The sequence below is a fragment of the Phyllostomus discolor genome, chromosome 7 (genome assembly GCF_004126475.2).
Source record: "Phyllostomus discolor isolate MPI-MPIP mPhyDis1 chromosome 7, mPhyDis1.pri.v3, whole genome shotgun sequence".
Taxonomy (NCBI): domain Eukaryota; kingdom Metazoa; phylum Chordata; class Mammalia; order Chiroptera; family Phyllostomidae; genus Phyllostomus; species Phyllostomus discolor.
Window position 1 is genome coordinate 40,445,273 of NC_040909.2, and position 15,322 is coordinate 40,460,594.

The window sequence follows — 15,322 nt, forward strand, 5'->3', positions numbered from 1 at the left end:
GAAAAATGTGAAAAACATTCTTAGTTCATACGTGGCACCAAAAGAAAAAAAAAAGGCCCTGGGCAGGATCTGACTTGCAAGCTGTAGTTTGCTGACCCCGGGACTAAATGACTTCCCAAACCTGTTATTCTTTATTATTTGAAGGTGACAATAATGTATTTTGGTTTTAGAGAGAATGACATTTGGGGAAATTCTTTTTAGAGGGTAGTAGAGATCTGCAAGGACTGCTGAGGGGGAGGCAGATGGCAAGGCCAGATTTCAAGGCCACATTTGCTGATCTACAACATGCACCTTGTCATGCTGCAAATACGTCTTTGTGAACTAGTAAATGCAGTCTACACAAAACACTCTCACACATGTGTCAGCATCATTAAGCCTAGGCGAAGCTTCTTTGATATTTATTGAAGCTTGTACCATGTGGGAAGACTGAAGAGCAGCATCTCTCATCCTAAATAGGCACGTGACCAGGCCTCTGATGGCTTCCTTCACTACCTTCTTTTGGACCTTGGTGGCTGCCTCCCAGCTTCTCTAGTGCCACTCCGGTGGTCCCGCCACTCCCCACCTCTGATTTGATGCTGAAGAAACATTGAGCTGCTTGGTACTCCTTTAACACACTTGCTGTCCTGCCTCCACAACCCTAAAAAAATAGCTCTCTCTGTCTAAAAGGTACTCCAGCACCCGTGACTGCCTGGGACTTTTCAAAATCCAGATTGGAGGTTATGTTATAGAAAACCTTCCTGGAGCAGCCTCTCTCTCTCTTTTCTCCTCTCACGCTCCTCCCATCAACTATAGTTCATCACTTCTGTCTCTAAGCTACCTCTACATTTAGTAGTATGGTTCAACTCTTTGCTTATCCATCTGCCTCCATCCCATCCATCTAATTGTAATGTCTACAAATATACATTCTGACTCATATTCCTTTCAATATACCTTAGTCCCTTGCAGAATGGCTCTCAAATGTTACTAATATGAATTCTGGAAGCCTTTTAAAATGCATTCTAGAACCCCAAGAGAATCAAGAGAGAAAAATAACCCAGGCTTCTGTGATTGAGAGCACAAACCCCAGAGTTATTACCATGGAATATGGAGGTTGGACTAAGAAGCCAAGAATAGACGCAGATAAGCCATATGGCCTGAAAGGTCTCTAAACCTATTATTTACTTATTTATTTTTTAAAGGACTAACATCTTAGAAGACAGGAAATAGGCATGTACAAAGCAATTCAAACAAAAACTTCCTCAACCAAATACAAAAATAATAAAGAATAAATATTTCTTCCTGACAGTAGGTAAGTTAAAAGCTTACATTCACAGTCTCAAAGTATCTCTCCACCAAAAAAAAAAAAAGTGTTAAATACAAAGGAAAGACAAAAGTGACCCTTAAGTGACAAAATCTTACAGACACCATCATGATGAAGGGATCAAGGTTAACACCAACAGTAATGGAACAAATAGATACTGTGCGCTACCCAACAGAATGCACTGAAAAGATCATATCAATGGTATTCAGCTGAAAATATATGACCTGAGTCTAATCAGAAGGAAATATCAGATAAATCCAAACTAAAAAATATTCTACAAAATGACTAGGATTGGCTGGCCTATAATCTTTAAAATTGTCAAGGTCTTAAAAGTCAAAGGAAGTCTAAAGACCCGTTCCAGAGTGAAAGATTAGAAAAGACATGATGACTGGGGGCAGCACCTGAATCCTGGACGGATGGAATCCTACAAAGAATGTCATTGAGATGAAATCTGAATGGAGTTTCTGGGAGAAGGGTATATGGAAGGTCTTTGTCTTATGTTTGTAAGGTTCCTGTAACTGCTCCAAAGTAAAATATTAAGAGTGCTAACACACACCCAGCCTATGATATGTTCATGGAAAAACAACATGATAGAAGTTAGAATAGTAATTATAGGGTGGAGTAGGGCTATTGACTAGAAAGGGGCATGAGGAAACCTCCTGGGAAGCTGTAAATATTCTACATACCCTAAGCTGGGTAGTAGTGGTTATAAGGCACATACATATGTAAAAATTCATGAGCTGTTTACTTTCATGAGTGCACTTTACTATATGTACATTATACCTAAACAAAAAAGTGTAACAGAAAACCCGATATTCAAGCTATACCAATCTTACAAAGAACCTCCAACAGTTAACAGATGATCCATTTAAACTTAGCTTTGGTGAAGAGAAATTCATTGCTCTAAACAAGAAGTCTAAATGAAATATCACTTCCACACATTTTTCTAGCATTTTGATATTAAAGATGCTAGAGAGGGAAGCATCTTGGCTTTGCTGCTTATAAAATTGGAATAGAAGTGCTTCCTGGAGTCTGCCCAACTGTTCTCCCTCCATGGGGGACCAATAGAATTGGGCACAGTAAATATTAAGCCAGTGTAGGATTTCTGAAATGAGGAATTGGCAAAATAAATAAATAAATAGCAATCAGAGATAAAAAAAAAACAACAACAAACAAAATCCATCTATAGGAAAACTAGACCCTTAGAGAGAGGGCAGAAAAACAAACCAGCCTGACTATACTAAAAAAAGAAATTCTCGCTATAATTTTTCCATGTGTTGTAGGGTTTTTGTTTGCTTGGGGAAGGCAGGGGAGTTTTGAATGGTTCAGAGAAAAAATGCTAAAAGCTAAGGTAGTTGGGAGCCTGGTTTTCAGTCAGACAAACCCAATTTTGAGTTCCAGCTCCACCTCTCACTGGCGGAGTAGCCTTGGGCAGGTAATGTCATCTCCTGTGCTTCGATTTCCTCATCTGCAAAATAAGGATAATTACACCCAACCCAGGAGGTTGTTGGAAGGGCTAAATACGAATGTGTGTGATGTACACCATGGTGCCTAGCATACAGCCAGCAGTCAGTAACAGTAGCTGCTATTAGTTTTTCTTGTCAACCCCCCCAACCCCACACACAACAGTGCCTACCTAATGTGGCTGACATTCCCTATGCTCACTAAATTCTGCTTCACAACACACCTCATATGAGTCTCACCTCCCTTCACTGTAGTCACAGCAGAGGTTTAATTAAAATGAAATGGATGGTCTCTTGCTATGGATCAAGGGGACAAGTTCTAAGGTGGAGTACCCAACCTGGACCACATGTGGCCCAGGATGGCTATGAATGCAGCCCAACACAAAATCATAAATTTACTTAAAACATTACTTAGTTTTATACTAAATTTTATTACTTTGATATGTACATTTTCTACATTAGTGATCACAAATTTGGGACCTGCTTGACAATTTTGAAAGATTATCGAAAGCGCTGCTGCATAATTAGGGTTATTATGAGAGGACTTTTTTGCATATCTGTGGTGGCAGATACCACAAAAATTATGCATGGACATTTTGGGGGGCTCATCAGTTTTTGTTAGTGTTTGTGTATCTAATGTGTAGCCCAAGACGACTCTTCTTCTTCCAGTGTGGCCCAGAGATGCCAAAAGGTTGGACACCTCTATTCTTTGGGGTTAGGAGCACTCTGTGTTCAATTTCTCTGAGGCCATGTGGGGCCATTCACTTAGCAGAAGAGCCAGAATAAACACAATTTGGCCTGGAAGCAGCTTCTCTGGGCCAAAATGGAGCATATGAAGCAGGCTTCTGTTCTCATTTTCCCAGCTGTGGGGCTGTGAGCTCTGGCAGTCATTAAACTAAGCACCAAACCACATGACCAACTACCACTGACAAACAGTGTGTGTTCTTAGCTGCTGTTGGGTAAAAAGAAGGTGGAGAAGGCCAAAAGTGGGAGAGGCCCCATCTGACATATGGAGCCAATGCACGTTCTGCCGGCTAATGATGCTCGTGCAACTTCATGAGTTTTGGAAATAATTCACAAGGCTGCTAAAGAAAGGGATTTAAAAAGCCTTCCATTCCAAAAGGAGAGGGGGATGTTCCAAACTTAGATTAGGCTTTACAGGAAAATTAAAACTCAGGACTCCTATGGGGGAATCAGCTGGATACAGAAGCCTCAATTCCTTTTAAAAATTGCATTAAAGTCAGGATGCCCCTGAGCCAAACTGAGGTCTCCACAAGAACACCAAGTCATCCAAAATGGCTTTTTTGCGACTGTACTGTTAGGTGGTAACAGACGTCATATAAGCCGGCAAGATAATTGCTATTACGGATGAGTTGTCCTCTCACGTTCATGTGAGCCACCTACCCCTACAGAATCGACATTTGTTTCTTCAGAAGGTCAGTCAGTCACCTCCATAGTGTTCAAGCTATAACCTGCATTCTCACTGGTTACTTCTGGGAGTTGTTTTTCTTATCTTTTCTTTTCCTTCTGTTGTAATAACCCGAACCTTCACAAATAATTTGCTTTTATCCGGCCTTTTTTTTATATATATATTGTTGTTCAAGTACAGTTGTCTCCATTTTCCCCTCAGCCCCACCCATCCCCATCTCCCACTCTCAGTCCTACCCTGCTTTGGCTTTGTCCATGGGTCCTTTATACAAGTTCCTTGATGATCCTTCCCCTTTTCGCCCCATTATCCCTTTCCCCTGCCCCTCTGGTTACTGTCAGTTTGTTCTTTATTTCAATGTCTCTGGTTATATTTTGTTTGTTTGTTTTGCTGATTAGGTTTGTTTTTTTAAGAATGGACACACCAGATACTAGCATTGTGGGGTGTAATGTGCCTATGAGGGAGTGAAAGTGAAAGCTGAAAAAAATCTGGAAAAAAGGGGAAAGGGACAAAAGAAGGATGATGGAGAACAGTATGTCTACTCTTGAGTCTTTTTTGTTGCCTCCATCAATCAACAGACATGTTGGTCCCATTCTGTATGTGAGGGACACGCACCTGGATTCATCTGAATTGCTGGGCAGCCCCCATGTCAACCAACTAAAATCTGTGATAGTTTCCTAAAAGCTGGCTGAAAAATGAAGGCTTGCTTCAGAATTAACAGTCTCTGTGGTTTTCATTTCTGGGGACATTTAAGGAGTCCTAGAAAACAGGAGAAGCGCTAAAAAGTTGGGACAAGCCAACACTTGATTTCAGATTTTCAAATACTTGGTTTCCGAAGATGAGAATAAGGATGAATTCTGTAACCCATTGAACAAAGATCTCAGGAAAGGTGTTGTATGAGCCACTCTAGTCCACATGGCACCTTCGTATAATCAGAATATTGTACCCCTCAAGACATTTTACTTCCTTTTCTTAGGAAATTGTTATAATCTATTGATTAAGTTACCTCTAGGCATTTTACCCTTGTCTGCCAAGAAACTGTCATTACAAAATTACATCCATGATGGCTATGAGCTAAACAGAAGCCCCTCAGATGTATGTAGCAGTCCTGAGTAAGAGCAAGAGGCCACTATGGTTTCTTTAAGAACAAGGCATTGCAGAGGACCTGCACTTCTGCCTTGACCACAGAAGAACCATAAACATGGGACACAGGATATCTGGACCTCAGCAAGCCTCCAACAAGACTGCCCCAGATATCCTAGATGAAGACGTAGGAATTAAATACTAACATAATTAGAGGAATTAAGAACTGGTAAAATAATCTTATTCTAAAAAATGTTGGTTAAGGAATGAACTAATGTTAATAAGAAAATAATGTCTTTGGCTCAGTCTTTGGTCTTGTCCAATTTATTTTTACAGTAGTCCCCCACATCCACTGTTCCATTTTTCAGTTTCAGTTACCAACGATCAACCACAGTCCAAAAATATTAATTTAAAACTTCCAGAACAATTCATAAGTTTTAAATTACACTTTGCTCTCTGAGTACGGTGATGAAATCTTGCACTGTCCAGCTCCATCCTGCCATGGTTGTTAATCATCCCTTTGTCCAGCATATCCACAATGTATATGCCACCCACCTGTTAGTTAAAAAAAAAAAAAAACAACCCTTCAATGATCAAAGATTCTCAACTATTGATATCACCTGCTCTTCACATCAAACCACCATCATCATCATAGCTCAATGATCTAGGATTACCCAAAGCAGGTGATCCTCCTTCTGATGTAAAATCAGATCAATAGTATCCTAGAGGTAGCTTGCATCATTCACCTCACCATGTAGGCATCTTGAGATAATTCACATTATCTCAAGAAGAGTGAGTGCAGTAAATAAGATATTTTGACAAAGAGGAAGACCACATTCACATAACTTAAATTACAGTACATTGTTATAATTATTCTATTTTATTATTGGTTATTATTGTTAATTTCCTACTGTTTCTCATTTGTAAATTAAACTTTATCACAAGTATATATGCACAGGAGAAAAATATATATATAGGTTTTGGTATTACCCACTGTTGCAGGCATTCACTGGGGTTCTGAGAATGTATCCCCCATGGATAAGAAGGGACTACTGTATTTTATTTACCTATATTAATGATTATTCATCAGTATTTACTAAGTATTTCATGTGTGCTGAACCTGTGTTAGGGGCTTACATCAGTAAAACAGACACATAAATAAATCTGTTCAATAAAGTACTGTTATTACATTTTATCAGTGACTTGGATAACACTATGCTTGCTAATCAACTCTACACATGACGTGATATTGGGACCTTGAGACCATAAGCCACTAAGGACACAAAGCTTACCTTCCCAGTAGGGGTGCCCCTGCCCCATTTATATCACCCTGCTTGGCCCTGGGCAGATGACTAGTTAGCCAATGACGGGTAGGATTCCTCAAGGGAGGGGTGACCTAAGACAGGCATGGTTGCAATAGGGCCCTCAGGGAAGGACTTGGGAGGCTACAGAAAAAGGGGGTGATGGACCCTCACCCCTTGGCTTTGACATAGCCTGAGTCCTCATTCTGTCTGCAAGAAGTCTCCTAATCTCTTGGCTGCCTTCCCCTGCCTGACTTAAGCCTGAAACAATGCCGGAGGGCAGTGCAGTCCAGGGCAGGAATGGGCAGTTCCCCAGGGTAATCAGGCCTAAGAAAGAATGCATAATATCCTGTGAAACCTGCTTTGCTAAGAATGCCCTGAATTTTCTGATAAGGGTCCAAGCATGAAATAAGTTTATTTCCCAAAGTTTTATGACCCTTTAACTAACTGACTCTGACTCAGAATAAGCCCTCATAGTTCTTTGTATGATATCTATGTTTGATCATTACTGCCTGACAATGACTGATGAGCTTTACCTGTATTCCTGTGCAGATTGAACCCAATAAAAGCCCATTAAGGAACAGGTTCAAGTCCCTTCTCCTTTGAGAGATTGGCCACCTCTCCTCCCCAAGCAGATCATGTCTTGGTAGACTTATTCTCATCTGCAACAACCAGGGGGCTCTGCTGGACAAAGGTACCCTATACATGAAGCAGGAAGGAACAGGCAATATGAAGGGTAACAAAAATTCAGAACTGAAAAAGACTTACCACCTGGAATGACATGCCTATTTTAACAAGATTAAAATTTTCATAAAGGTAAATAAATATAGGATCATAAATCTCAGTCCAAAAAAATCCCACAATCAAACAACAGTGCAATCTGACACACTGGAGGCAGTACAATAGATAGAAGGGCATTGCTTTATAAGCCACATAGACCCAAGTTCAAATCCCACCTGTGGTATTTCTAGCCACACAAGTTTGCACAAGTCCCTTAACTTCTCTGAGCCTGTTTCCCCACCTGTAAGACAGGACACCACATATAATACAGAATTATTGTGAGGATTCAATTAGAAAATGCATGTATCTGACACAAGGTACTCAAAAGGAAAACTACTGACTTCCAGTCAAAATGGAGGCATAGGTAGACATGCTTTGCCTCCTTGCACAACCATAAGATCGATCACAACTAACCTCAAAATAAAAAATACCCAGAACTGCCAGAAAATCAACCTGCATGGAAGTCCGACAACCAAGAATGTAAAGAAGCCATATTCATCCAGATGATTAGGAGGGGCGAAGAGAGGGAGCCCAAGTGGAGAGGATGCACTACAGTGCAGCAAGGTGATGGCAGCAGCTGGAGGGCAGGGCAGTCCCACACATGTGATGGATAAAAACTGGGAGGGACACCTGGAGAACAAGCGATCCCAACCCCAGGCCAGAGCACAGCCCAGGGTTCCAGCGCCAGGATAATAAAGCTTCATAATTTCTAGTTGTAAAAACCAGTGGGGATGAGGTGGCAAAAAAAAAAAAAAAAAACAGCTGGTCTCTCAGGAGAGCCTGTTTAAAGGGCCTGCACAGTTCTAAAACATACCCAAACCACCCATTCTGGGAACCACCACCAGGACAACAGCTAGAGGGGTGCCAGTCACATACAGAAAGTGGGTGAAGTGACTGGAAACAGGGCAAGAGCAGAGCAAGTCTCCAGAAGCCAGGTAGCTGCATTGTCCCCTCTCCAATTCCTCCCCTACATATAGTGCCATGAAGTGGTGAAGCAGGTTGCCCCACTCTGGTGATTAACACGTGCACCAAGAAAAGGCATCAAAGCTACTATATCTAATACAGAAACAAACACAGGAAGGCTGCCTAATTGAGGAGACAAAGAATTAATGCTCAAATGAAAGAACAGAACAAAACCCCCCCAAAAGAACAAAACAAAACGGAGATAGCCAACCTGTCAGATGGAGTTCAAAACACCGGTGATAAGGATGCTCAGAGAATTCATTGAGTATAGCAAAAGTATAAGGGAAGAAATGAAGGCTACACTATATGAAATAAAAATCCACACGGAACAGGGAAGGGGAGGAAGCAGGGATTCAAATCAATGATTTGAAACAAAAGGAAGAAATAAACAGTTAACCAGGACACAATGAAGAAACATAAATTCAAAAAAATGGGGAGAGAATAAGAAGGCTCTGGGACATCTCCCAAACTGCCAACATCCGAATCATAGGGATGCCAGAAAGAGAAGAGGAAAAGCAAGAAATTAAAAATTTATTTGAAAAAAATAATGAAAGAAAACTTCCCTAATTTGGTGAAGGAAATAGAAATAGACATACAAGTCCAGGAAGCACAGAGAATCCCAAATAAGCTGGACTCAAAGAGGACCACACCAAGACACATCATAATTAAAATGCCAAAGGTTAAAGAGTGAACCTTAAAAGCAGCAAGATAAAAGCAGAGTTACCTATAAAGGAGTTCCCATAAGGCTATCAGCTGATTTCTCAAAAGAAACTTTGCAGACTAAAAGGGACTGGCAAGAAGTATTCAAAGTGATGAAAAACAAGGACCTACAACCTAGATTACTCTATCCAGCAAAGCTATCATTTAGAATGGACGGACAGAAAAAGTGCTTCCCAGAGAAGATAAAGCTAAAGGAGTTCATCATCACCAAGTCCTTAATATATGAAACATTAAAGGGACTTATTTAAGAAAAAGAAAATCAGCCCTGGCTAGTGTGGCTCAGTGGATTGAGTGCCAGCCTGAGAACCTAAGGGTCACAGGGCACATGCCTGGGTTACAGGCCAGGTCCACAGTAGGGGGTGCTCGAGAGGCAACTGCACACTGATGTTTCTCTCCCTTTCTTTCTCCCTCCCTTCCCCTCTAAAAATAAATAAATATAATCTTTTTTTAAAGAAAAAGATCAAAACTATGAACATTAAAATGATCACAAACTCACAACTATCAACAACGAATGTAAAAAACAAAAAGCAAACAACCAGAACAGGAACAGAGTCATAGATATGGAGATGGTCTGGAGGGTTATCAGTGGGAAGGGGCAAGAGGAAGAGGAAGAATAGGGGAAAACGTACAGGGAATAAGAGTAAATGGTAGGTACAAAATAGACAGGGGGATGTTAAGAATAGTATAGGAAATGAAGCCAAAGAACTGATATGCATGACCCATGGACATGAACTAAGGGGGGGATTGCTAGAGGGAAGGGGGGGTACTGGGCAGAGTGGGGCAAAGGGGGAAAATTGGGATAACTAATAGCATAAAGTATACTTTTAAAAAAGTAAAACTATTATTATCAACAAAAAGTGTGCCAAAGCCATTGGGGTTTCATTTAGTTATTCCTTTAAATAACATTCATATTATATACTAGTCCCTGTGCTGTATTTCAGGATTCAATGGCAAAAAAAGCTATGGTCCCTGCCTTTAAGGATTTAATAGTTTTGAGGGTTAGACAGACCAGGAGTGACAGTATAGAAATTTGTGGGTAAAACCAGTAAAGTACAGTGTGATGTTTGTACACAGTGTTATAGGAGAAAAAAGGAGGGATATCTAGATTAGACTGAAGAAACAGGGATCTGTATTTGCTTAGCAAAGACCTGTATTTTAGAAAGGGCACAATCACCAGTGAGGGCCACACTGCTAAGGCAAGGCAGGAATATAGGCAGGAAGTGAGATGAGCAATGGGAGAGGAACTGAAGATGTGTCAAGAGATATCAAGGAAGTAGAATCTGTAGAACTGTGATGACAGCCTGGGCTGGGAAGGGGAGAGAGAGTGATGGTATGGGAGGAAAAAGTCTGTGATGACTCCCTGGGTCCTGTTTTGAATGACTAAATGGAAAAAGGAGAATGAATGAGACTAAAAAATGGAGAAAGAATCACAGGTCTGGTGGGAAGATGCTGTGATTAAATTTGAACTTTTTGAGATTCAGAGCTGGCACTCAGGATAGATCTGAGTAGGCTCAAGATACAGAGCACAGAGGGGATCATTGGCACATAAGCTGGAATTGAAGCTGTGGGTAAAAAGCACTGGCAGAGCCTTGGAGCAAGCTAGCATTTAAGGGACAAAAAGAGGAAAAGAGCCCACAATAGAATGTGAGGGGGAAATGACGAGAGAGATACTCCAAAGCAGGAGTGGCTTTCATACGTGAATGAATATCAGCAATATCAGATGTGCTGAGACTTCAAAAGATAGGTAATGAAGTTTTCAGGAGTTCTGGTAATACTGAGATCTGATGAGTGGGGACAGTCAAAGGCAAGGTTAGGAGGCTGGGAGAGGAAGGAAAATGTGAAAGATGAGGAGGTGGGCAAGAGAGCTGCCCATGAACACACGAGAAGCACTGAACAATGCACAGTGCTGACAGTGTGACAGTGTCAAGGGCATGATATGTTTGTCTACAATGAAGCCAGGCAGAACCTTAGGTCACCTCAAGAAAAAAAGTCCTGCTCTGCATGATCAGACTCCTAGAGGAAAGAGGATTTCCTTTTTACACCACACAATGAGAGACTGGTAAACAGGAACAAGTTCAAAAGAGGATAATCAGAACAACAGGACTGGATGGACCAAGACCAAGTGAATATATTGTTATCCAGTCTGCCAAGACCATAAAGATGCATATTATCTACTTGGTAACAAAGTAGCACCTACTTATTCTCCCTTGAATCACAACTGGGCTTTACTTACATTGAGAACACTGTAAGATTTGGGAGGTAGAGAAGAGGAGGATATTTGTGAACTTCACTCAGATATGGGTAAAGTTGGAGGACAGAGGCAATCTGAGAGAAGGCAGGAATAATCAATCAGGGAGTGCTAATCAAAGAACCCTGTTATTATTACCACACAGTGGATTCATTCTCCCCTACCCCAAAATTCTGATTCCTACCTCCCTCCTCTCTCCAGTGTAGGGTCACTCACTCAATCAGTTACCAGTTCAGCAAATCGCACTTCCTTTATCTTTCAAATCCACCCACCCTTCTCCCTCTCCACAGCCACTGCCTTGATTCCAGCCTCCTTCAGTCACCTAGACCACGGCAACAATGGCCTGAGTGGTGTCCCTGCTGGTCCCACCCTGTTCCATGTAATCACCACCGTGCTACCAGGGTAATTTAAAACAGGTGAGAGCATGGCACACCATTTAAAACTCTTCAGTGCCTCACTCTCTACCACCACACTTGCAAAATAAAGTCCACAATTCTCAGCATGGCAATATTAACTGTTACAGTTATTGTTTACAACCTACCAGTGCCAAGTGAATAACAAACATCATCTTATTTAATTCTCACAGTAACCCTGGAAAAGTTTATATTGTATTCCTCCTTTTCACAGATGAGGAAACTGAAACTTAGAGTGACTTGCCCAAGGTCACAAAACTAGTTCAGTGTCAAAGCTAGTATTGGTACAGAAGTATTTTACATTCCAAAGTGTGTTCTTAACATGCTATTACTCACAAGGCCCGTCATGATTTGCCTCCTGCTTGCCTTATCAGTCACTTCTTATCGAACAACTCCACACTCCAACTCAGGTGAACTCCTACTACCTGTAGGTCATACACTGTCACTCATATTCTTTTGCTCACATTACTCCCAATGTCTGCAGTATCTCCCCACCTCTTAGCCTCTTCACCTGTCTAATCCTGCTCATCCTTTAGGACTTAGATAAAGCAACAGATCCTCAGAGAAGGCTTCTCTGATGCCTGAGCCTAACTTAGGAATACCCTAAATTCTCCAGCATACCCCTACAATAGCTTCATACAACAGTGCTATCTCCTTGAATTAAAAAAAAAAAATTCCTTAAGGACAAGGATGTGTATCTTACTCATTTTGGTATTTCCAGCTTGCAGAGCAGTGTCAAGCACATAGTGGAAGCTCAATACATACTCCTGCTTATTCTCTATTATGACAGGCTGGCTGGGAACAGAAGGACCTTGTGGCCGAATGAGAGCCCTATATTCAAGTTCTTAAAGGGTTTCAAAATTATGTCACATGAGGGGTAGGGAAGAGTTGTCCAAGAAAAATGGAGGTGGAATGAGATGTTCTAGGCAGCAGAAGCAGCAGGAGTGAAGGGCTACAAGTGAGACACAGCGTGTGAGCAGTTTAGTAAGACTTGAGCACAGAACTGGGAGATGGGGAAGCAATTAGGCAAAATAGACTTCACAAGTATGGCTGTTTCTTCAATCCGGTTTTTACTCACATATCACCTCCTCAGAGAAAAGCTTCCTCTTCTTCCCCCCCCATTACTCTGTTGTTGGTTTTTTAGTAGTATCTATCAGGATCTGACAGACCGACCACTCATTAAAAATATTGTATTATTGACTATCGCCACAACTGCTGCCACCACAATCAAGAAGGGCCCACGAAACATTTATTTTACTGCTATATCACCAAGGCTTACAACAGTGCCTGACACATAAAATTCTCAGTTGTTGTGGAGTTTACTGTGGGTAAAAAAAATCAAGTGTGCTTAGCCTGGAGAAGAGCTGGGAAGAGGAAGATGAACTAGCAGTATTCAAACATGTGTAAGCAATAAAGTGGAAGTGAGATCCTTGAGAGCCTGAAGGGACGGGCTGAAATTACTGGGTAACCGCTTTCAGTTTAACTTAACGACTTTTAAGAGTCAGAGCCAGGAGAAGACCAAACAGAAGTAGCCAGAAGTAGTGAGCTCTGTCACTTAAGAAATGTAACCAGTGGGGGCGTCAGAGAAGAAATCCAAGTATTTTGTGGGAAAGGGAATATGGGACCCGAGGGTCCCACACTGGCAGCCAGATATGCCTGGTTTCTGTTGCACTTTTTTTTTTTAATTAGTCGCCACGGTTTTAAAAAAAATCAAGAGACTGCCTGCGTGCGAGCACAGGAGCAAACACATCCACCCTGCAGCTTTAGTTTCATTTCTCCAACATCGCCCATGTTAGTATTGTGACCAGAAAACTCAATTCAGTAAAAATAAAACTTTGACTCTATTTATGTATGACATAGAAATTTTCTCACACCTACATTCACCTTACCTGACTAATCATTAAAGTTTGCAACCCTTGGACCAAACCGAAGAATCAAAAATCGTAGCTTAGAAAAGCCTAATGTAACGTCATCGCTTCCCAAATAACGTTATTAGCACTCCCATTTTACAGATGAGGGAAGAAGGCTCAGAAAGAGGGGGTGAGGTGCCAGTCACACAGCAGCAAATCGGGTCAAAGCCAGGACGAGCATCTGGCGTCCCAGCTCCTGTGTTCCAACACCAGACATTCCCAGCACTCTTCGTCGGAGGACAGAAGGGACTGACTTAGGAAATTAGAAGGAGCTTCCTAGTCAGAAGACCCGAGTCTAAACCAGGCGGAGACTTAGCTGGAGAAAGAGGGTGAGAGCGAGTCAGTTACTCCCTGACGGACGGAGGATCCTGAGACCCCCTCTGACCTTCGCCCTCAACGCCGAATTCGCCCCTTCACGCCAGGCCTCCCAGACCAACCCCGAAGAACCCGAGCACTCCCTCACCAACGCGGCTCACCTACCGCCGCTCAACTTCCGGCAACCACGGCGTCGTCCTCAAAGCGCACCCCGATGACGCAACGCGTCCCCGCCCGCCCCTGTTTTGGGTTAGTGGTGCGCAGGCGCACACAGAGCTGCGGGCCAGCCTGGTAAATGAGACCCTAGCACCTGGCTGAGTGGGAGGAACTTGATTCGTAGGGAAGGCGGGGCATCTGGAGGTGGGAGAGGCGCCCTGGTGAGAGCTTTTCTCGAGAGACTTTCCCTTATTAGACCTGGGATCGTGTACCAGTATATGCCCCTTAGGCTTTTAAAAAAGCGCTCCAGAAGAGGCAGCACCAAATGTATTCTAGGGGCCATTAGGAGACAGGTGTTGGGTAGACAGAAGATGAGAATTTTAATAGGTAAAAGGCAATGAAAGTCGACAGTGACCAGCCATCTCTTTCTAAACTAGGCATTATTCTCATAGCTCTCCGTTGTTAATGGGAAAAAGTTATTCATCTAAATTATTTATTGAGCGTGTTCTGTGTGCCAAGCAGTGAACTGGTGTCGAACATACAATAGTGAGTATAAACCTAATCTGATACATTAGGGCATTCGTAAAGTGACTCTCATGTAGCTCTATAGACTCATAATAACAAGAGTAATGACAGCTATTTATTATCTACCATGTTTGCAGGTTTTCACATCACTAATTGTCACTTAAAGGTCCAGAAAAGTATTGTAGGTGTTATCCCCATTTCGCATATGAAAGAATGGAGGCAAGGAAAAGTTGAGGGGCTTGCTGAAGAAAAAATAAAGAACTTTTGGGCCAGGATTCTAATCGAAGCTTGTTTTACTTATTAAGGAGATACTTTATTTGAAAGGATATGTATACAGGGTGGGGTAGGAGAGGGGAGAGACTACTGCAAAACGTAGGGAAATTTTGCAATAGGGAGACCCCTCTGACCAAAGATCTGCTTATGTCTCAAAGGTTAGGCAAAAAGAGTTTCTTCCCTAGGGAAGAGGGAAGAAGACTAGAAGCAACTGGGCTTGGGAAAGTGGGAAGAAAGGGTGGCTTGATCAAAAACAGTCAATCAGAGACTGTTTTTCCTCCAAATGCTATTTCTTTTATTTTATTTTACTTTATTTTTTTCCATCACCATTTATCCCCGCTATACCCTCTTCCACCTCCACCCAGAACCCTATGTCCCCATTGCCCTACCCCATGGCTGTTACCACACTGTTGTCAGTGTCCAGCCTGTGCTCAACAGGGGTTGTA

The 15,322-nt window shown here is 42.0% G+C and overlaps 1 protein-coding gene across 2 annotated transcripts in view; it reads right to left on the reverse strand.

Moving 5' to 3' along the window:
* Positions 1-14,141, reverse strand: part of ATG7 (autophagy related 7) — a 284,196-nt gene extending 270,055 nt beyond the window's left edge. Inside the window, exon 1 of one of the 2 annotated variants that reach the window (XM_028518253.2) lies at positions 14,088-14,141. The gene's annotated coding sequence lies outside the window, so the exon portion shown is untranslated. Of the gene's footprint in view, positions 1-13,586; positions 13,937-14,087 lie in introns of those variants that run through there. The other variant, XM_036030797.1, reaches the window with a different exon arrangement.
* Between the last annotated feature and the right edge of the window lie 1,181 nt (positions 14,142-15,322).